The sequence below is a fragment of the Puma concolor genome, chromosome B1 (genome assembly GCF_028749965.1).
Source record: "Puma concolor isolate L17-30 chromosome B1, mPumCon1.1.hap2, whole genome shotgun sequence".
Classification (NCBI taxonomy): Eukaryota; Metazoa; Chordata; class Mammalia; order Carnivora; family Felidae; genus Puma; species Puma concolor.
In genome coordinates, this window is record NC_141670.1 from 24,939,252 (window position 1) to 24,961,450 (window position 22,199).

At 36.2% G+C, this 22,199-nt stretch overlaps 1 long non-coding RNA gene across 1 annotated transcript in view; it reads left to right on the forward strand.

The window, feature by feature from the left end:
• The first annotated feature begins 552 nt into the window (after positions 1-552).
• LOC147581511 (uncharacterized) overlaps positions 553-22,199 on the forward strand; it is a 144,866-nt gene continuing 123,219 nt past the window's right edge. Inside the window, exon 1 of the long non-coding RNA XR_015249981.1 lies at positions 553-750. This is a non-coding gene — a long non-coding RNA (uncharacterized LOC147581511). The remainder of the gene's footprint in view (positions 751-22,199) is intronic.

The following is a 22,199-nucleotide window of genomic DNA, read 5'->3' on the forward strand; positions in this document are numbered from 1 at the left end:
ATTTTCTCTAGGAATTTATATGTAAAATAATCTAAAGAAGGCAATTTTGAAAGTCAAAGCATATTGGATTTAACACACACATATGATAAAAATGTGACTTATAATACTGGAGATTCATTTAAAATTTTAGGACCACATTAAAATGAACTAAGTAAAGACGTTAGCATAAGAGATCAAAATCACAAGTCACACATATTATGCTTCAGTTAAAAGTCAAACATTAGGGAAGAACTGTGGGTTTACTCAGAGTACTCGGCCTCAAGGACACAAAAGCCGCTTGCTTATATGCAAATGTGTACATTTTTACCATACTTGTTCAGCTAAACCTAAGTTTCAGCTAAACCTGTTTCAGATAGGAAATATAATTATTAGATTCCTGAATCATGCTTTACTTTAAATTTCCATTTCCAAATGTTACTAAAGTACTCTTTTCTGCCTTGTTTATGATCCTATTTAGTGCAGCCTAATAACGAGCTAGTAACAGTTGGCACCAACATTTCAGCAGCTTACAGTGACGCGACACGTTTGTCACTCACACTACGTGGCCATGCACGTAGGCTCTGTCTTTGCTCCTGTCATTCTTTCCTACTGTCATTCTGGGGCTGAGGCTGAAGGAATAGCCCCCACCTAGGCCCATGCAGGTCTCATGGAAGATAGAGAAGATCTGGAAGAAAATGGCTGGAAAAAACCAGACCTCAAAGCGGTGAGGAAATAATCTTTCATGAGGCGGGAGACCTCATGGAGAAGAAGGTAAATCTCTGAATAATAATAAATCAAGCTGACCCAACATATTAATATAATTTTTACTTGACACTCTATTCCAAGTGAGGAAGCAGAGAATTTGGCCAGGAAAACTAAAATGGACAAATTTTAACTGCTTATTTATTCTTAACCTTCTCTGGACCATCTCCTAGGTTTTTAAGTTCTCTTCTTATTTACTGCCACTGTTTTCAATTAAATCCCTCATGTCTGTGTTTATGCCTTTTCCTGATAAACTGGCTGTTTTCTGCTTATGTCCTCAGGGCAGGGATTTGACTTCACTGTTCTACCTCTGATAAATCTAACCAAAACTTCTCAGGAATAAAAGCCAAACAATTCTCTTATTAGAATATAGGATGCGTTTATAGATGACAGTCTTTGTGGTTTTTCTTTTAAGGTCCACTTATAGAGTATAATGGAATAATTTTTCTGAAACAAAGATCTCATCATCTATAGTGATAAATATCTCTGTTATAATGTCATCTATCATGAGTTTACCCAGATGAGCAGTAAAGCTGACCTATTTTGTTGATCCCAGTGGATAAACATATACAAGCAAACTTAGAGCTCTCTACCAATATGCTTGATAAGAACCATTCTTTTATTTCAAATTTGAGTACTGATTAATACACCTGGAAAAAAATATTTTTCGAGCATATAGTACTGGCAGATATTTTTGCAATAGGATAAATTAAGAAATATAAAAAACGAAAATGGAGTTGTGCTAAAAATGTCTTTTTGTTGTACATAACTGAATTGTTGTGCTTGGGTTACTTTTTTAATGAAAATACATGAGATAGGTTAAGCAAAGAATAGTGACCTTGCTCATTACCTACACAGTGTGTCTTTTTATGTGCCGAACATAGTGTTTCTTTAGTCACCGCTGGTGGCTGGCAAGGACTGCTGTAGGGCAGGAATCACCCTTACTCCTCTTGTAGCTTCTCTGTTCTCAGAAGTCAGAAGCTTCATTGGTACCTGTCCTCTGGTGCATGTTGTTCACAGTGTAAACTGACTATTACATACCAAAATTTTTCTCAGCTGGTTAGAAGGAGCACACGCTGTGGATCTCAGGTCGGGGAATTGAGATGGGATGGATATAAGACACTGATGAATTCCTCACTATAAGTGTCAGTGTGATTTTCTCTGAAAATTATCTATACATTTTAGGCACATTGTTCAAACGGGGAAATAGACTTATGGTCTCCTCAGTTCTGTTACGCTGTTCATTTTCCCCTCTTTGCATAACTGTAATGTATTGGTTTACAAACTGACCCTCCATCCTCAGATGGCAAGGAGAGACCTAAGAAAGTCCACTCCACATAAGAAGGGGCAGGTCTAACAAACAAGGGAGCTTGCATATGAAGCTTGTCTTGGGCAGCCGTGAGATGAGTAGATCTCTGTACCTCTTGGCCAAAGTCTCTCTCTGTCCCTCTCTGTTTCTGTCTGTCTCTCTTTCAAAGCCATGACCCTAAAAATGGCTCTGATTAGGGAATGGTGGACAGACATACATTCCAAGGACAGGACAGCGGGTAAGGAGCCTCTGATTGCCAGGCTCCAGCTCTCAGGTCACCAGGGTCACATTCTTTAGATGATTTCCTCCAACTGAATGTTATTGAGTGAAAGGACCATCTGTTTCCATCACAGTCCTGGGTTATGATGCAAACTAATGATAAGTTCCATTATCTTGAGATTATGTGTCCAATGTTTCCTTCTTCAATGTTGGGCTCCATTCAGTAATTTCCTTTAAAATATATTTAGGATCCTACTGCGCACAGGCACACTTCTGTACACTGGGGACACAAAAGCACTATCATTGATCTTTATTCTCTGTTTGGGAATAGCGGTGGAATATGGAAAGAAGGTCAAGAATGGTCAGAAGTATAATTCTGCTATAGTTCAAGTGGCATTTCTGGAAGATGACTCTGGCTAAGAAAAGAATAAAAGAGAGGAGCATAGGGGAATATAGTTCACCCTTGAATAATGGGGGATGAGAGGTGCCCACCTCCTGCTTAGTCGAAAATCTTCATGTAACTTTTTATGTCCCCCAACTTAATTACTAATAGCCAACGGTTGATCAGAAGCCCTACCAATGACATAAACAGTTATCATATATTTTGTATATGTTATGTACTGTATTCTTACAATAAAGTAAGCTAGAGAAAATATATTAAGAGAATAAGGAAGAGAAAATACATTTACAGTACTGTATTTATTTTTAAAAATCCACATATAAGTGGACCTGAACAGGCCAAAACTCCATTATTCAAGAGTGAACTATATTTGAAGAGAAAAAGACTGAAATTATTTTGGCTTATTTATCTCTATCACAGAACTATTTTCACCTCTCCTATTATTTTGAGTCCAATAGCATCCTCCTGGGAATTTCAATGCAAAGTCCACCAAAGCTAATTTGCTCATTAGTCTCACAAAATGCTAGATTTATTTGCAACTTGCCACACTATTTCATACCCACTCTCCACACCCAGTCTTATCTCCACGGGTTACTCCTTTCTCCAGATATCGGTTCATACCCCCCCAGTTCCTTCATTAACCCTCCCCTGGGCACTTCCAGTCATATTTATCTCTTCTCATTCATTACAATCCATATTATTCCACACTTTTATATAAATACTGGGGTGTCTTCCCTACACATTTTGCATCCCCACTAAGGTAACAGAGTGAACCTCATACTTTAGGGGGTTGTTTCTATCTGATGATGCCTCTAGAAGATAAATAACAACTTAGTATCACTGTGCAGGTCAGCTCAGTGCAAACACTTGCTCAGCACAGTCACCAATAAATTGTCTCCTAAAACCCTGGGACAGGATACTCAATTGCATATGGCATCTGCTTGTCTCTGGGCGGAGACAAGTTACTTGTGACTGTATGATTTAAAAATGTGGGAATGAACAAATCAATGTATTGAATGCTATGAGCATGTATAAAATCAACAAAGTGAAATGCCAAAAATTTTTAAATAAGTCTCAGTCATAATTTTCCCTGTATTATCAATACCAAGGTGACCAAGGTAAATTACTTATATACATTTTAACCAGTTCATCTATTTTTCTTACGGTGTGTAGGAATGATAATAATGATAAATTTTAATTTTTTTAAGTGTACTTATTTTGAGAGAGACAGAGGCAGCATGAGTGGGAGGAGAAGCAGAGAGAGAGGGAGAGAGAATCCAAGCAGGCTCCATGCTGCCAGCACAGAGCCTGACGTGGGGCTCAATCCCACAAACCCTGAGATCATGACCTGAGCCAAAACCAAGAGTTAGATACTTAGCCAACTAAACCACCCAAGCACCCCATTAATGTAAGTTTTAACTGTTACTGCTACTGATGATAATAGCAAATGCTAGTATACTATGCACTTTTTTGTTAGTCCTGTACTAAGCATTTTATATACCTTATTACATTTAATCCTCTCAAAATCCCTACTATTTCCATTTTACAGAGAAGAATATGAAGAATAAAAAGGTTGAATAACTTGGCCAAGGCCACAGAGTAGCCATGAGGTTGGGAGGGGAACCCACATAACCAGGTTCTGGAGCCCACTCTCGAAAAACCACGAGGTCACATTGCCTGTCTTATTACTTAGAGTCTCCCAATTGTAGAAATGTGTGTCTGCTCTACTCAATGTCATTTAAAAAGTCAACAGGGGCTATTCTGAGCAGCATCTCTCTGCCCCCCTCGTTATAACTATACTTTTACTTGGTTACACACTTGAGTCATAGAAGATTCAGGTATCTCAGTAAATTTAACCATCCACTGAAAGGAGGAGGAACTTCTCTCACCTCATTTTCATAGGCACCTCACCCGAACATATTTTTATTTCATGCAGTGGAATAAAATATAAAGAGCATCGCTTAGTGGACACTAGCTATAAGTTGACACTTTTTAGCAATGCAGACAAAATGATCATGTTTGGCAGTAAAAGCTGTCTATGTGGTTCTGAGACATTTACAGACTGCTTCTGAGTTGTTCTGGGAAAGTGATAAGTAAAAGTGTACCTCAGTCAATGGAAAGAAACCCAAACCTATGCTTGTGGGCCTCAGAAATTACAAAAGAACTAAACATAATTGAATTCTTGCTATTTTTTTTTTTCCAAATGAAGATGGCTGTTTACTCAGAGAAGTATCCGGTTACTGAACATAAAACTAAAGTTATCGATATACCCCAGATTTCATTACAATAAGCCATGGAAGAATGTTATTGGAACCACAAGTCAATAGAAGAGGTGATTCTGTCCTGTCTCAGATGCCAAGAAAACAGTAATCAGTGTTTCTTTTTTTTTTTTTTTTTTTCCTTTAGTAAAGGGGAAAGGGTTGTTTTGGTCCTTAAAGCAAGTACAAAGTTCCCCCACCCCTGCTGTTATTTTCTTGAAACTGAATTGAATATCTCTACATTTACTCTCTTGGACTTCAGAATCCTTAAAATTTTCTTCAGTCGGGTCTGATTTTCCAAAAGCATTGATTTCTGTTCTGTTGCTGGTGTTTGAATTCTTGTGATACTTGTCTGCTTTTTCTGGAATTTCTCCTTCTCTCTCTTCCTGTCTTTCTCTCCCTCTCCTCCATTTCTATTCCCCTCTTTCTCTTCCTTCTCTCTTCTGAAAACACTGGATTTCAGAGGACATCTGTCCCTTCATTATCTGTCTCCAATTTTCCTTCATTTTAATAGGTAAGAGAGCAAAGAATAATAGTCTCCCAATTTACAGACTACCCCCTAAATGATCAGTCTCCATCCTGGAACCATACATCTTTAACAGTTTTTGTACCCTTCCAGATTTTAAAACTTTTACACTTTGAAACTTTGAAAAATATGTAATCCTATATTTTTCTAAAAATATAAATAAATGATAACATTCTGGACCTTGCCTTTTCACTCAAGAATATACCTTAGACATGTGTGTCAGTCCATTGGCATATTCTCACTCTTTAATCTTTTTTTTCCCCCCACTGGTACTATTTTCTTTAATTTTTAAAGTTAGGTAATATTATACATACTATATATATAATACTAATAATTAAATTCTAATGAGCTCTCTATCATACATAGTAATATAATATTACATGTATCATTCCATCTACTGATGGGCTCTTTCTTTGTCTTTTCCCCTGTTTCTCCCCAGAGAGAATTATTCTCTTAACTATTGTGTTGTAATTACTTTGCTTTTCAAATTTTGTTCTGGGGGCACCTAGATGGCTCAGTTGGGTAAGCATCCAACTCTTGATTTCGGTTCAGGTCATGATCTCACAGTTCTGCCTCCCGTTCCATGCTGGGTGTTGACCCTGCTTAAGATTCTCACTCTCTTTCTCTCTCTCCCTCCCCCATTTGCATTCTCTCTCTCAAAAATAAAATAAAATAAAATAAAATAAAACCAAATAAAATGTTGTTCTAATTTATTTTCACTCAGGAACAATATTTTTCATTGTTTTTTAAGCTTTACAAAAAATAGTGTTATATTGTATGCACTATTCTGATATTTGCTTTTCCACTCAATACTGCATTGATACTTAGAGTTGTAATATACTCACTCTCATTGATTATGAGAGTCTATCATGTGAATATATGACAGCTGATTTACTGATCTTTCTGTTGATGGGCATTGAGTTGTTTTTCTCTTGTTTTCCTACAGTGGGTAACTGCTATGAAAATTCTTACATATCTGGAAAATATCTGTTAAGAGGTTATATAAAGTATTTGAGGTGTTTGCCTAGATAAGGAATAATTGCTGATTTGTAGGGCATGAGAATGTTCTACTTCAAAATAGTGCTAATTTTTTTCCAGAACACTTGTACGAGTTTATAATACAACCAGAAGTATAGATGGATTTCCACTGATTCACATCCATTTCAGCGCTCAGTATTGCCAAAACTCTTATGTTTGCATTCATTTCTCTTAGGTGTATATCTAAGAGTGAATTTACTGGGTCACGGGTGGTTGTACATTTAGCTTTAACAGAAATCACCAAATGATTTTCCAAAGCAGGTATATATCTTCTTTTACCTGAAAAAGGTAATATTATATAATCTATCTTTAGGTGTTTGCTTCTGTTCCTGTGATTTCTTTGTTTCGTTGAATGGACAGCACTTTTCACTATGTAGATCTAGAGTTGGGAGTCCTATGCTGATCAAAACCAACCTGTCATTTTCTGTAGGTGTTTCTTTCTTCTGTCCTTATTTTAGGGAAGAGAATCGTGTCCTCCCTTCTCTCCACCAGAGGCTTTGAACCCAGATGTCAGCATTCTGTGAGACATGTCGACTACAGCGCACCTTGAGTTGTATATTCACTTAGCCCCCTTGTCTTAAGATCATAATCCTCTTCTTCAGCTGTATCTAATGCCTGCAAATCCAGAGTCTCTCTAGTTACACTTCCTTACAAAGCAAATCTTCCTGTTATTCTAGGTTGAAGGGTAGTTACCTATCTACACAGGATGGAGAAAGGAATCAAGATTCTCTTTGGCAAAAACAGTTAGAATCTGTCTTCTCCTTTATAGATAGCCTCACCTCCAACCCCACGTTTACAAATACTGATTTCTCCCAATTCACAAGTCTTCTGGAAAGACAGTGCATTTATTAATTTGCTTGCTTCAGGCCTTCTCCTGGGGTTCCAGAGTCAGTTTAAGATTTCTCCTGACAAGTCAGTTAATACTTGTCCTCTACTATCCACTTTTAAGGTTTGTTGCTGTCATATTCTCTCTACCCTCATCCACATGGGCTGATGCAAACTGAGTCTCATTTTCTCCCACTTCAGTTTAGCCTCAAGAAGAAAAGTAGGTAAATCAGTGTATTTTATTGAGCATGCCCTTCTCCCTGATCATACTAATTGAACCCCTAATCCTGGGACTAAGCATTTGTCTGGCTTCTTTTTTCTAGAGACTCTAAATCTACTTTGATCCTTTCTGATCCTTTCTAGCTCTTCAAGATTCCTTCCATTGTGTTATATAGACCAGTGTTTTTAAAAAAATTTTGTAAGTCCATTGACACATTTGATAAACATAAAAGCTTCTTGGATTTTTTTTTTTTATAGAACAAATTTGGGAACAGAAAGTATACCCCTCATTAGAATCACTATATTAGCTTTACAACACAAAATTCTAATTTTCTTGTTTTCTATGTTTTGCATTACCAAAAATAGTAAAAACTTATTTACAAGAAAATAAATGATATTATTATAAAGTATTTATGTAAAACTGTATGGATCCCAGGGAGTATGACCCTGTTGTGAATAAACGATTTGATTAATGATTTTGAGATCACCAGTTGTGTAGGCACAGGGCAGAGCAGCAAATCATGTCACCTAGTTCTAGGCAACTTTATCAAAACTCTAATTCAGCTTCCTTGTCAATAATTCGTGAGGGTTTCAATGGTTGGAGAGTTCTAATATACCATACTGGGACCTCTGTTCAAGTTGTTTCTCTCAGAATTCATTGTAGCATTGTAATATCACCCCTCCCCTCCTAGCTGGTTTCCACTGAACATGCATTTTCTTTAAAACTTAAAAGTAAATAATTTTACCACGCTTTAAAGAAAAAAAGTCTTACAAGCTATTTGAGATAAATATATATGTTGAACATAGAAATACTAGGAGAAGTTTGGGGAAAAAAACAAAGAAGAGATAGATAAAGAAGTCAGTTAATATAAGGAAATTCAACAGAAACAAAATAATGGGAATATGTAATGATTTTGCGTGTGTATGTTAGGAAATATTTTTTATCTTTAGCCTTTTTTTTCTTTGGAGAGAGAGCACGAGCAGGGTAGAGGGGCAGAGGGGGAGAGAGAGAGGATCTCAAACAAGCTCCATGCTCAGCACGGAACCCGACATGAGGCTCGATCTCACAATGGTGGGATCATGACATGAGCCCAAATCAAGCACTGGACCCTCAAATGACTGAGCACCCAGGTGCCCGGCTGTTTAGCCATTTTGATGGAAAGAAAATTAAAATATTTTCCTTCAATGCCAATGTCTCTGAACCATTCCTCTGTTCTCCTCTACCAAACAGTTGGTAAGCACTAATCTGACCTTAACAGCTTATTCATATTTAATGTTTTAATCTCCTTCTCTGTCTTCTCTGAATTTCTTTCCATTTGTCATTGTCTTTTAGGGCAAACAGCTTCAAGAAATGATTGTACATCATGTTCCAGACACTGTTTTACCTCAGCTTTGTACACTAGGTCTTTTGCTTCCTACCTGTGTGCAACCTGATTCTTTTTAAGACCAATCACATTGCACAATGGTGTCTGGATTGTTGTTTTTCCCAAAGATATAGTAGTGTAATTCTAAGAAGTCTTTTTTCAAATTATTGCAACTTACCTTCCCATTAATTCTGTATTAAGATATGGAGAATTAGGCTTATTAAGTGCCAATCCAATTGAACATGGTAATAATATATGAGTATTACACTCTGCACCAACTAGATCCAATGCAATTGACCTAGTAAAAAAAAGGTGTTCCTCAGGAACTCTACAGGTAGCCTTTGCATTGGGTGTAGAAAGAATACTCAAAGGATCTCCATCTATCTGACAAGTTGGCAAACGAGCAAACTTTTTAAAACTATGTCAGTGTACAGTATAGGAAAGTGATCATATTCAGTCCTTGCCCAGCACTGAAATGTAATTTTATTAGTTAATATTTATTTATTTGTCTGATCCACATGTCTACTTCCTTGTTAGATTTTAATTGTAGGAGATCAGGGGTATTATATGCCTCATTGTCATATTCCTAGCACCTAGAACACAGAAGATCTTCAATAAATATTTGTCTAATTATTAGTAAAGAATAGAATATTCTTTTATTAGAAAATAATGAGCAGTAAGACAGCAAAATATTTGTATCTATCTTAGACTACCAAAATTGTAAATGTGTTGCCTTAAAAAGTAGGAACTATGTTTTATACACCTATAAAACTTCAACATATACTCATCTAGTGGCTTTTACATATAACATGGTTAACCCATGCAGGTTTTAATTAGCTGATGAGTTCATTAAATGTATAGCTATCTTTTGAGAAGGCTACAATTTCCCTAGTTTACAATGGTGTTGATATTTATTTTAATACAAAAGTAATGAGGGAGAGTGGTATGGGATAAAAAATGCTTAAAGACGTTTTAAGCATACATCAGCAGTTGAAGTGGAGCGAAGTTAACATAAATGAAAATGTCTAGTGGTAAATTGATAAGACAAGATAATGGATTTGACCTTGAGGTATAGAATGTTAAAGTAGCAAGGATATGACCAGAACAACTTCTCATTTTCTCATTGTTCTCTGTATCAATGACTAATAACAAATATATATATATTTGAGAATCATATGAATTGAAGAGTTGCTTTAGAAATTTTGAAATTCGCATAGTCCACCCCTGGGCTAAATATCACTGGAAAGTGTGGGGCTTCTGTGGCTGTCCCCACTCCTATTTCTTTTTAGAAATCAGCATCTCAGTAGTTGAGGTGAGGAACTGATAGCATTTTTTAAGAAACACTATCCTTGCTTAGATGTGTACGGTTTCTAACTATTCATAATTTTAAGTTCGCCATCCTACCTTTACAGCATCTATAACATATTTTCTCAAAAATTATAAGTATCTGGGGGTGCCTGGGGGGCTCAGTTGGTTGAGGGTCGACTTCGGCTCAGGTCATTATCTCCTGGTCCGTGAGTTCCAGCCCCGCGTCGGGCTCTGTGCTGACAGCTCCGAGCCCGGAGCCTGCTTTGGATTCTGTGCCTCCCTCTGTCTGTGCCCCTCCCCCACTCATGCTCTGTCTGTCTGTCTGTCTCTCTGTCAAAAATAAACAAACATTAAAAAATAATTATAAGTATCTAATTAGTTTTCTAAATTAACTATGATTTTGGCTTTTTCAATGAAAAAGTATCTGTGATTAATTATGCATTCTTTGACAATTTATCACTATGAATATTTTTTCTATTAAACATTTGACAGTAAGCCTATCAACTTGGGATTTCATATACTACAAAAGAGTAATATTTCACAAATATATTCCTATTCTTACTGAACTAAAAATGCTATTCCAGTTTTCAAAGTGAGACATTTTTGTGCACTAAAGTCCAGGAGGATTCATTTTTGACTCTTGATATGTTATCACCGGTGTAAAATATATAAGCTTAGTTGATATCTTGTCATTCGTGTTCCGCATATCATTGTCATGTGTCAAGTTTCCCTCAAAATGTGGCCAGACCTAACATCATGACTCTTTCAGTCTCACTTGGAATGTAAAAAGCTACTTTATGAGTTGCAAATCGTGCAAACATACATATTTCTTGTAGAGTATTTGGTAAATCAGAGAAATATTTAAGCAAGGTAAACTCTTTGAAAAGGTGTTAAAAATGACAGTGGGAATACACACAGTAAGTAAAACATGTGTATCTTGCTGAGAGAGTTGCAGTCAGAAAAACCAAACAGGAGCCTAAATGAATGAAAACCTTTACATCTCATCATTTATTTCCTAATCCGCCGAATCTTCTTATGGACAAGAGAATTTCCCTTTCATTCTATACAAAATTAAGTGAATTAGCAAATGTGGTAACTCCTGCATGTGCGTTTTATTAACTCTGAACTTTGGAATCTGTTTTTGTTGTTTTCACCAGTTTGACAGAGCCTGGGATTCTCTCCCTGGTAATGTATTTTTGACAACAATTAAACCAAAAAGCAGTGACAAAACTAAGCCTTTAGTCTGGTCTCTTTATAATGTCTTTTTAGAATGTAGCTCTGCATAGATAGAGCCATCGTATGTTTCCACAACATCCTGATATCCTTTGCAGTAGGTTGAATTGTGTCCCTTAAAAAGGTGTCTGAGTCCTAACCCCCAGTACCTGAGAATGTGATATTATTGGGAAAAAGAAACTTCGCCGTTGTGATTATCTCAAGATGAAATCATCCTTGATTTGTGAGGACCCTCCATCCAGTGACAATTATCCTTATAAGAACAGGGTAAGACACAGAGACACAGAGGTCTGACAGCCATGCCTAGGATGGCCGGCAGTCACCAGAAACTGGGAGAGTCTTCCTTAGAGCCTTCAGAAGAAAATAACCCTACCAATACCTTGATTTTGGACTTGTGGCCTCCAGAACTTAGAATGAATTTCTGCTGTTTTCATTCTTCCAAGTTTGTGGCAATTTCTTATGGCAGTCCATACCCTGCTATCATCACTCCCATGATATATCAGGTTTTTTTTAATTTACCTAAATATTAAATTAAATATATGTATATTATTTAATATTGCAAAAATAGTACAAATATCATTGGGCTTGTATCCAGATTAAGTAGAAAATGTACCTAAAGCTGCTCACAGATATAAAGGAATTGCACAATAGATATTGTTAAGAGCAATTATTCCCTAGAGTACCTGATGGTCCTATAACTACATTATTCATCCTGAATTCAATTTACCTTATCAATTATTGTAATGATTCCCCCATTTGAGAGGCTTCCTGTTGGTCTGGGAAATTACTCTTAAGTTTCTAAAGATGTGGTTTTAGGCTACAATAGCAAAGTGTGGATTGGACTTTTCTGAGAAGACTTTAACGTGTACTTTAACATGTAGATTAATTCTGTTCTAGAATTTCAATACACTAAAGAAAGGACTCACTCAGCTTTCCAAAAGGAATTATAATTTCCTGAGAATCTCGTATTGTTATCACAACGCACCAGCTAGATTTTCAGGACTAAGAGGTCATGTGGTTCTTTCACCATGGAGCCAGATAAGTTAATTTGTCTCCTTCAGGACCCACCAGAAACCTGTCCTCATGTGTCTAGACCATGTCAAACTATTCCTGTGCAAGAGGACTCCTCTACCTTTATCTCCTCCCTCATAAAAAAAATATATATTTTTTTTAATTTTTTGGTTTGATTGTTGTTATTTTAGAGAAAGCACAAGCAGGGGAGATGGGCAGAGCAAGAGAGAGAGAGAGCATCTTAAACAGACTCTACACTAAGCACAGAGCCCCACCCACAGAGGACTCCATCCCATGACCCTGGGATCACCTGAGCCAAATACAAGAGTGGGGAACTCAACCGTCTGAGCCACCCAGGCACCCCTAGTTTTAGTTAGAATGGCAGATTATATTTTTAAGATATTTGGCCTGTCTAGATTTGCACTTTAAAAGATCTAGGAAAAATGAGATATATATATATTTTTAAGTTCACTGATTTTTCATTTCCTGTTTCAAAATATTTCAGAATATATCATTGGTTTTGTAAGCAGAAAGGTATTTAACCCAATCACGGGGTTTTTATAAAATTGTCAGAAATCTGAAAGGTTCAGGTTCCAGTCTAGGTGTTCCCCAATGATACTGAACACAAAAAGAGATAGTGTCTTCAAAGCCATCACTAGAACTATAAAGAAAACAGGAGACACTGGTGCCTCTCCAAAAAACTTTCACAACCGGAATGCTGGAGAATGGGTGCACAAACCTCAGATCACTCCATGGTTTAGAAAATTAGATCAAGAGTTTTGTGGCTGATGTCATTTCTTGACATCAAGATGTGAGACAGTCCGCCCTTTTCCAAATCCTGTTGATCAGCAGTGATAGCCACAGGCCACAGGAAACAGTTCTCCACTTTCTCTGTCCTAATCTTCCTTGAGTGCATCCTAGTGGAAAAACCCATTTCACAACCAAAATCATAGCTGCAAGAGAGCTAATTAAATAAAGGTTTTTGCTTTCCCATTTTTCCAATTAATAATAAGACGTGGAATTTAAGAAAGTCACTCTGAAGAATACATCCAGAAGCCTCAAAAACAGCGTGACCTTTCCCCAAGAAAAATACCAATCAAACATATCAATTAAATGTCATCAGTGGTTACAGTAAAAAGAGCTTCTGTGTCACATAGAAAGCAAACAATATTAAGGAGACTTAGGGAAGTATATGGAAGATAAAGAAGTACAAAGAATAAGTGAAGACTATTTGATTAATTTCCGTAGAAAGGGGAGGGAAAAATACTCAGCTGTTAGTGTAAGTAGCAGAAAGGAGAGCATGTTGTTTTTGTTGATTTGCTTGTTTAATACGAGAATATTAAAACATACCTATGCATTGATGAAAAGTTGCCTATAAAGATAAAGGAGATTCAATATAAAATAGTTGAAAGAGGAAACTATTGAGTCAGCAAGTCACTCGTGGGAGTGAAAGGAAATTAAGGTAATGTGTAAAGGTGTTTACCTCAAACAGAACAAGAAAAACTGATCCTTAAGACTGATGGGGAAAAGAATAATGACTATGGAACGGATATGTTTTCAGATGTATGTAAGAGGAGTGAGATTGTCACTAATGGGTCCAAACATTTTTGTTTGATTGATTGTTTTTTTTTTCTCAAGAGGAAGGGAAATTATCCAGGAAGAATCAGAGAGGAGGAAATTGAGGTAGAATACATGGGAAAGTCATGAAAGTTTAGAATAATGAGAGAGAGCTAACAAAGATCAGTAAAAGCATATACTAGATATGTTGAGGTCCCAGTCAAACTTTCTGACTATCATATTATCACTGACATGATATTCATCTCATCAACACTTACCCAACCAAGAATCTGAGCAAAGAATACAGACCATAGCTTCTATTCAGCATGGTTTTGATGAATGAAAGTGGCACAATATGTTTAGAGGAATCTGGGTTACTGAAAGAGGTGTTCAGATACTTGACATGAGATTTGGAAAGGTTAGGGAAGGATGAGAGGTGGGAAGGCATCTGATAGTTTATAGAAGTCAGATAGCAAGGTTTGGGAAATTTGATGAGATAAAGTGGAGGGGAAAAAAGGAGTAAATTTGCTGAAAAAAAAAAACAGTAAATCATGGTCAGAGAAGAAATTATATTTGAAAATTCTGAGCTTGACCAGTTCAGGTTAGGATCTGGCCTTGTAGAGAGGATGCTTTGTGTAATGATGCGAAAGGCCCTCTGAATAATGAAGTGATGTTGTACAAATCTCAAGTGTGTGATCCACATACAAAAGCCTACAGTAAATGTAGAAGATGATCATAATAGCTTTAAATAATACATGAAGAAGAGGGTAGTATAATGCTCAAAGGAGTAGTAGTTTTAACATGAATTGGAATACTTGTCTGGAAGTATTATTGCAAAGCTAGAGAACAACAACCTATTTTCTGATATTGGTATGTGGAAAAGTGATATTTTTAAAATGTAATAATTTTTTTTTTAAAACGTTTATTTATTTTTGAGACAGAGAGAGACAGAGCATGAACGGGGGAGGGTCAGAGAGAGGGAGACACAGAATCCGAAACAGGCTCCAGGCTCTGAGCTGTCAGCACAGAGCCCGACGCGGGGCTCGAACTCACGGACCGTGAGATCATGACCTGAGCCGAAGTCGGCCACTTAACCAACTGAGCCACCCAGGCGCCCCTAAAATGTAATAATTTTGATGACAATCCCAATGATAAGAAAGAGCAGCAAGTTTAAATATTAGGCAGGGATAGATTCTAAACTTGTATAATTTCACAGTAGAGTGTTTTCTGTTTTGTACTAATAGTAAAAAGAATTAAATTTTTAATAAATGTGACATGATAATTGGTTTCATGTAGTTAATTTTTATCATCTTCTTAGGCAATATATTTCTACCATTTTGGGGGATCAAATTTTTTGGTTTTCTGAAAGGTGGCAATAGTAGGAAATAATGATAACTTTGCAGAAATTCTTTTAATAAAGTGTTAACCTCAAAATGTTTTGTGAAATTGGACTCATTTGTGGTATCCAACATTTGGAAAGCCACTTCCAGAAGAAAACACTTTTCATCGTGTCTTAGTTCACAACAACCCCTCTGTTTTTCATTGTCTTTCATTGCTAGGGGCTTGTCTCATTATGTAAAATGTGGCCATAGACTCTGTCCACTTGATCAAACTTTGATATCTGCCTCCAGTTGGTTTCCAGGAAGTGGACTCTAAGATGAGGTTAGCATGTAGGGAAGGTAAGGAGAAATGGTGGGACAGAGTGTGACGTAAAGCCATGATGTGGTCCCAACAGAAGATGTAGTGCTTTGAGGTTGGAATGGCCTCAGAGTTGTTTTGAGCTAGAGATAAGACCAGGCCTCTGTATCTTCTCATTGATCAGTCATTGGACATCGTCTGTCCTGAAATGAGGCATGATTTTGGGCAAGGCAGTGTTCTTCAATCAAGACTGTCCTGAAAAAGAGCTGAAGCTGAAAACTATCTTTTAAAACCCTTTCAACATGGGGGAAAAAGAGATCCTGCATTTCTGAGAGAAAATCTGGATGGCACATCCATCAGAGTACCTGAAAAACCCGGGTAAATCTAAAACCATTTCTCAGGAATGTAATACTAGGACCAGTATTAAGACCAGTTGACGAGATCCTAGTCAACTAGGTAGCTATATCAAATATTCTTAACAAGCATAATTAATCTACCTATTTATTATATTCAGCTGATACGGATTTAGGAACGTTCTGGCCAAATGTATGAATAGAACTATGTGAAGTACATACAAAAGTTGAGTAAGTTTAAATAATGAGAGTGTAATTTTTTTACAACAAGGAGTTAAAATAACTGCCTAATATATGATATGTACTCAATATATACTTGTGAAGTGAATATATAAGTAATTAAAATGATTAAATCTAAATTGAATTTGTGGCTTGTTTAGGATTATTTTTGGATGAATCAAATTAAAGATTAATTTACATTATAGCCAATATATAAAATCGAGGTATGACATAACGACTAGGTTTATTTTTACTCTCATTAACAACACATGGCCAAAACTTTTGAGTGACTTCTAATGTATGATAATGGATATCAAATCACATGACTTTTTCTTTGCCCTTCAAAATCATTAAAGCAAAGATGCCAAGGCCTAACTAAATAGGTTTTTAAATGGCTTCTCTTTGTTCTCTTTACAAGGGAACTTTCCTTTTGACATTTAAGTTTTATATACCTTCACAGTGATAGACTTCTTCGTAAGGTATATCAACTGTTATTTGCAAAGCTTTTATCCAGGGACTTTATGGGTAATTCTCTACAGATATTTTATACTCTTAATGAGTCAACAAGCAGGCTCTGTAAAAGAAAATGAAAATGTCCACATTAGATTTGGTGTCTCTATAAAAGGCAACATTGCAGGGTGAGGAAATCAGACATTCAGGTTTTAAATAACTAGAGATAGTTGTACATTAAATTGTTCACAACAAGAAGTTTCGCATTGTTAAAGGCCTATTTAAAAAGGAACTTCATGTTTCATTACGAGAAACTGTCAGTTGATTCTCTCAAAACACCATATATAAATCAACCATTCTAAATATTGTGAAAATCATAGTTTTGAATAGTCTCCTAAATCGTATATATCATAAAGCTGCTTCACATATTGGCAAAAAAAAAAAAAAAAAAAAAAAAAAAAAAGTTAAAAAAAGCTTCGGGTGTCTGGTGTTTAGCAAGATATTTATTTCAAAGAATACAAATCAAAATGCTTATTTCTATGCCTGCTTATATAAAAACACTCATCATGCTGTTCCAGGAAAAGGGTGATTATTCTATATTTCTAATAACTATAATTTTATTTAATAGTGCTACATATTTTTCATGGCTTCTGTCATTTATAGAGGAAGAAGTAATATTAACACTAGGAAGATATCTAGATTCCATTTTAAATAAATTTTAAATGATAGAGAAAAATAATTCTCATATAGTGAAAAGAAAGAAATTACAATATTTCAGAGTAGTATGACTTTTGGAGTGACAGTGTGAAGAGCTCCTTAGACATCCAGCAAATGAAAAAAGTATTTATTCAAGGAAATTTACTACATCTCTGAAGACTAAGGGCTGTGGAATTCAGCAGCACCTAAACCATGACCCATTCTATCCCTACTTCCCCCTCATTGGCTCAACATTAAATAAGCTCTAATATAGGGTGGGGATGATCAAGAAATGAGGCTCCATTTCCCCATAGCTTCCCCAAGCTATGTGTCGTTCTGGCAATGTGCTGGCAAGTCTAAATTCCAAGCAAGCACAGCTTCAAGGACAAGGTCTCCCTTCCACCATCTACCTATTCCCTATTCAAAAGACAGAGACTCTACCCTAGTCATGTCATGCCAAGAATGTCAAATGCTTAGATTTTCCCAGATCATTTGCATGGGGAAGGTTCAAAACTGGGACAGGTAAATTGCAAAGATGATAGGATAGTATCCCAACCCATTCCCCTGCTTGTAAAGCAGGAGGGACACTCCCAGAGACATGGGTCCCTGTTACTATCCCAGCTCTGGAGAAAAAACTCAAGGGATTTTTCGCTAGGGGGAAGGCAAGACTTAACAACAGAGAGCTCTGAAGTTCTCTGCAAAGAAAGGAACAGACTTTATATAAAACAGACTGTGGGGAAATTTGAGCCTACACGTGCTTTAAAAAATAATGGCAATTTTGGTAGTTAGCATTAAAAAACAAATTAAAAAAATTTTTTTTAATGTTTTTTTATTTGTTTTTGAAGGAGAGAGACCATATGAGCGGGGGAGGAACAGAGAGAGAGGGAGATACAGAATTCGAACCAGGCTCCGGGCTCTATGCGGTCAGCACAGAGCCCAATGCGAGGCTTGAACTCACAGACCGCGAGATCATGACCTGAGCTGAAGTCGGACGCTCAACTGACTGAGCCACCCAGGCGCCTAAAAAAAAAATGATTTTTTTTAATGTTTATTTATTTTTGAGAGAGAAGTAGGGGACAGGCAGAGAGAGAGAGGGAGACAGAGGATCCCAAGCAGGCATGTGGGGCTGGAGCTCAGAAATCGTGAGATCATGACCTAAGCTGAAGTCCGACATTTAACTGACCAAACCACCCAGGTGCCCCTGGTGGTAAGCATTTAAGAGAAGGGAGGCTGGCGGCTCCATTAGATCAACAAGCAAAAATCTCTAAGTGAGCTAGTTTACTAGAGAGAATCAAGAGCACAGGCAGCTAAGAAGAGTACTCCTGGGATCAGAACTGACCTCAAACACTGACCTTTGCAGAGTGATCTGAATTTAATGTATCATACCTTAGAGAAAGGTACCCTAGGTCATTGTCAAGAACAATAGAGCAATCAGTAGGCAATCAGTGAAAACTAACAGCTGTGTCTGATACCAATAGCGGCAGTTTAACAGAGAGGTAAGAGAAAGACCTAGCAACAGCCCTGCTAAAACCATTATTCTCTCCAGGTGACTGTGAATTCCCAAGGCTGTACCCTCTGAGTAAGGACAGCAAAGACTTCACACTTCAGGGAACACAGATTTCATTATAATAATCCAGGAAGTCACTGAACAAGCAAACAGCAATAACAATCCCTGGAAAGGTTGGGGAAGGGGGCAGCCCTCAAAGTTGCTATAATGTATCATCTAAAATGTTGTTTTTGTTTTTGTTTTTTAATATGTGACATACAAAGAAACAGTGAAATGTGACCAATAGATAAGAAGAGAAGCAGACCACAGAAAATGCCTATGAGAGCAATCACGTGACAAATTTAACAGAGACTTAAAAGTATCTACTGTAAATATGTTCAGAGAACTAAAGGAAACCATGATTAAGGAATCACGTAAGGCATGATGACAATATTGCATAAAATAAAGAATATTCACAGATGTAAATCATTGTTTAAAGAACCAAATGCAAATTCTAGAGTTAAGCAAAATAACTGAAGTAAAAATGCATTGGAGTGACTCAATAGTTCTTCTGAACTGAAAAAAAAAAAATTAGTGAACTTAAAGAGAGATTATGCATTTCAAATAACAGAAGGGGGAAAAATGAATAAAAAAATTCTCAGGGAAATGTGGGATACTATTAAATACAATGACATACACATAATGACATACACTTTATGGGAATGCCAGAATGAGAATGGAGCAGAAAAAAAATATTTGATGAAAAACATTGGTATACAAACAAGAACCTCAACAAACTTCAAGATAGTCAAATATAACAACACACGGAGAAGTCATAGTAAAAATGTTGAAAGCCAAAGATAAGGAGAAAATGTTAAGAAAGAGAAAAATAACTTGTCACAAGGGAATGCTAATAAGATTAACAGCTGATTTATCATCAGAAATAATGGAAGCCAGAAGACAACAGGGCAATATATCTAAAGTACTCGAAGAAAAAACCATCACCAAGAATACTATATCAGCAAATTTATCTTTCAGAAAAGAAGGTGAGTGAAGACCTTCCAGATAAAAACTGAAAGAATGTGTTGCTAGAAGACCCATCTTACAAGAAATACAAAAGGAAATGTTTCAGGTTGAAAGCACGTGACCACAAACACTTCCAATCCCCAGGCGGGGAAAAAAAAGAGCACTGTGAACACTGTTAAAGGTAATCAAGCAATTATTGGGGTGCCTGGGTGGCTCAGTCGGTTAAACGTCCGACTTCAGCTCAGGTCATGATCTCACACTCTGTGAGTTGGAGCCCCGCATCAGGCTCTGTGCTGACAGCTCAGAGCCTGGAGCCTGCTTTGGATTTTGTGTGTGTCTCTCTCTCTCTCTCTGCCCCTCCTCCACTCACGCTCTGTCTCTATCAAAAAACAAACGTTAAAAAAAATTAAAAAGAAAAAGTAATTAAGCAATTATGAAAAACAGCATAAATGTATATTTCCCTTCTTTTTAACTGATTTTAAGATCAACTGTGCAAAACAATGTGTATGCAATTGTATATATATTGCATGTGACATAAATATATATAACTATAAATGTCTTATATATACAATTATATATTAATACAACATAAATGTACTTTTGGACTTATATAGAAATGTATTTATTGATAGAGCATGAAGAAAATGGGCAGAAGCAAAGCTATATTAGACTGAATAGGTCAAATTAAGAGAAACAGAAATGATAAATAAGATTAGTTGAACACCTTGTCTAAACATACTTCCTCTATTTTCCCCTCAGCTTTTTTAAAAGAAAATTGTAGAGTAATAATTACAATGGTTGTTATATACATAGCTATTAAATGTATAAGAATAATAGCAAAAAAAGGGGGACAAATAGAATTAAGTTATTAGGAGCAATGTATCCATGTCTCATTGGAATTGGTATAAATCTGAAAAGATTTTGATAAATTGAGGATTTGGTAACTGCCAAAGGAATTATTTAAAAATAACTCGAAATAATATAGTGAAACAATTATTAAAATCTACGTCTAAACAAAAGTTTGTGGTGCACCTGGATGGTTCGAGCGGTTGAGCATCTGATTCTTGACTTTGTCTCAAGTCATGATCCCAGAGTCGTGGGATCAAACCCCCATGTTGGGCTCCACGATGAGCAGGAAGACTGCTTCAGATTCTCTCTCTCTCCCCCTCTGCCCCTCTTCCCCACTCATGCACTCTCTCTCTAAAAAATAAGACATAAATAAACAAAAGCTTGTATACAAATGTTCATAACAGAACTATTCACAGTAACCAAAAAATGGAAACAACCTAAATGTCCATCAGCTGATGAATGATAGTTAAATATATTTTGGAATTAGTACATTATCACAGCATGATGCCTTAACTCAGGTTTTATTTAAAACCCGGATAGAAAATCATGTACAAATTCAGAAATATAATTAGTAAACAATTACCCATTATGACCTGTTGAAAATAGAGGTGTGAATTAAGATAAGGCATTTTAATTTATTAGTTGACACCTTTTTTTTGTTGAAAAATAATAGCATATCTAACTAGGTGTGATAAAATAATCAGGTATTGCTGCCAAAAAAATAAATTAAATATTTTGGGGTTTTTAATTAAAAGCATTTATAGTTTTGGTCTGGTGTGTACACCTCTGATACTCAAGACCAAAAAAAAAAAAAAAAAAAAAAACTCGAAAGCTACAGAGAAAGATTTATACAAAATATGTTATAGATACATAGATAGATGTAGACATATGTATATGTCTGCCTATACACATGCACATTTACACAATGGACTGTCGTTCATCCATAAAAAGTAATGAAGAACTGAGTTATGCTATAGTATATATAACCTTGAAAACACTGTGGTAAATAAGAGAAACCAGACACAAAACATCACATGTGGTATGCTATCATTTATATAACATGTCTAGAATACGAGAATCTATGAATACAGAATAAAAATGAATGGTTGCTTCAGGATGGGGTGAGGGGGTGGGAGACAATAGGAAATGATGTAATGGCTATAGCATTTCCTTTGGGGATAACGAAAATGTTCTAAAATTGATTGTGGTGATGGTTGCCCAACTCTGAATATACTAAGTGCCACTGAATTGTATGCTTAAATGGGTGAATTGTATGGTATATGAATTATATTCCAATAAAGCTGCTATTAGAAAAGTGATTTAAGAAAACTACTCATAAGTTAACTTTGAAAAATTATTTTATTGCTATAATATCCTCTTGTGCTGTAATTTTTCATATTTCAATTATATGGTTGTATAGTTTATCTCTTAATTTAGATCATTTGAAAAAGAGCAGTGAATTATGTGAATGAGC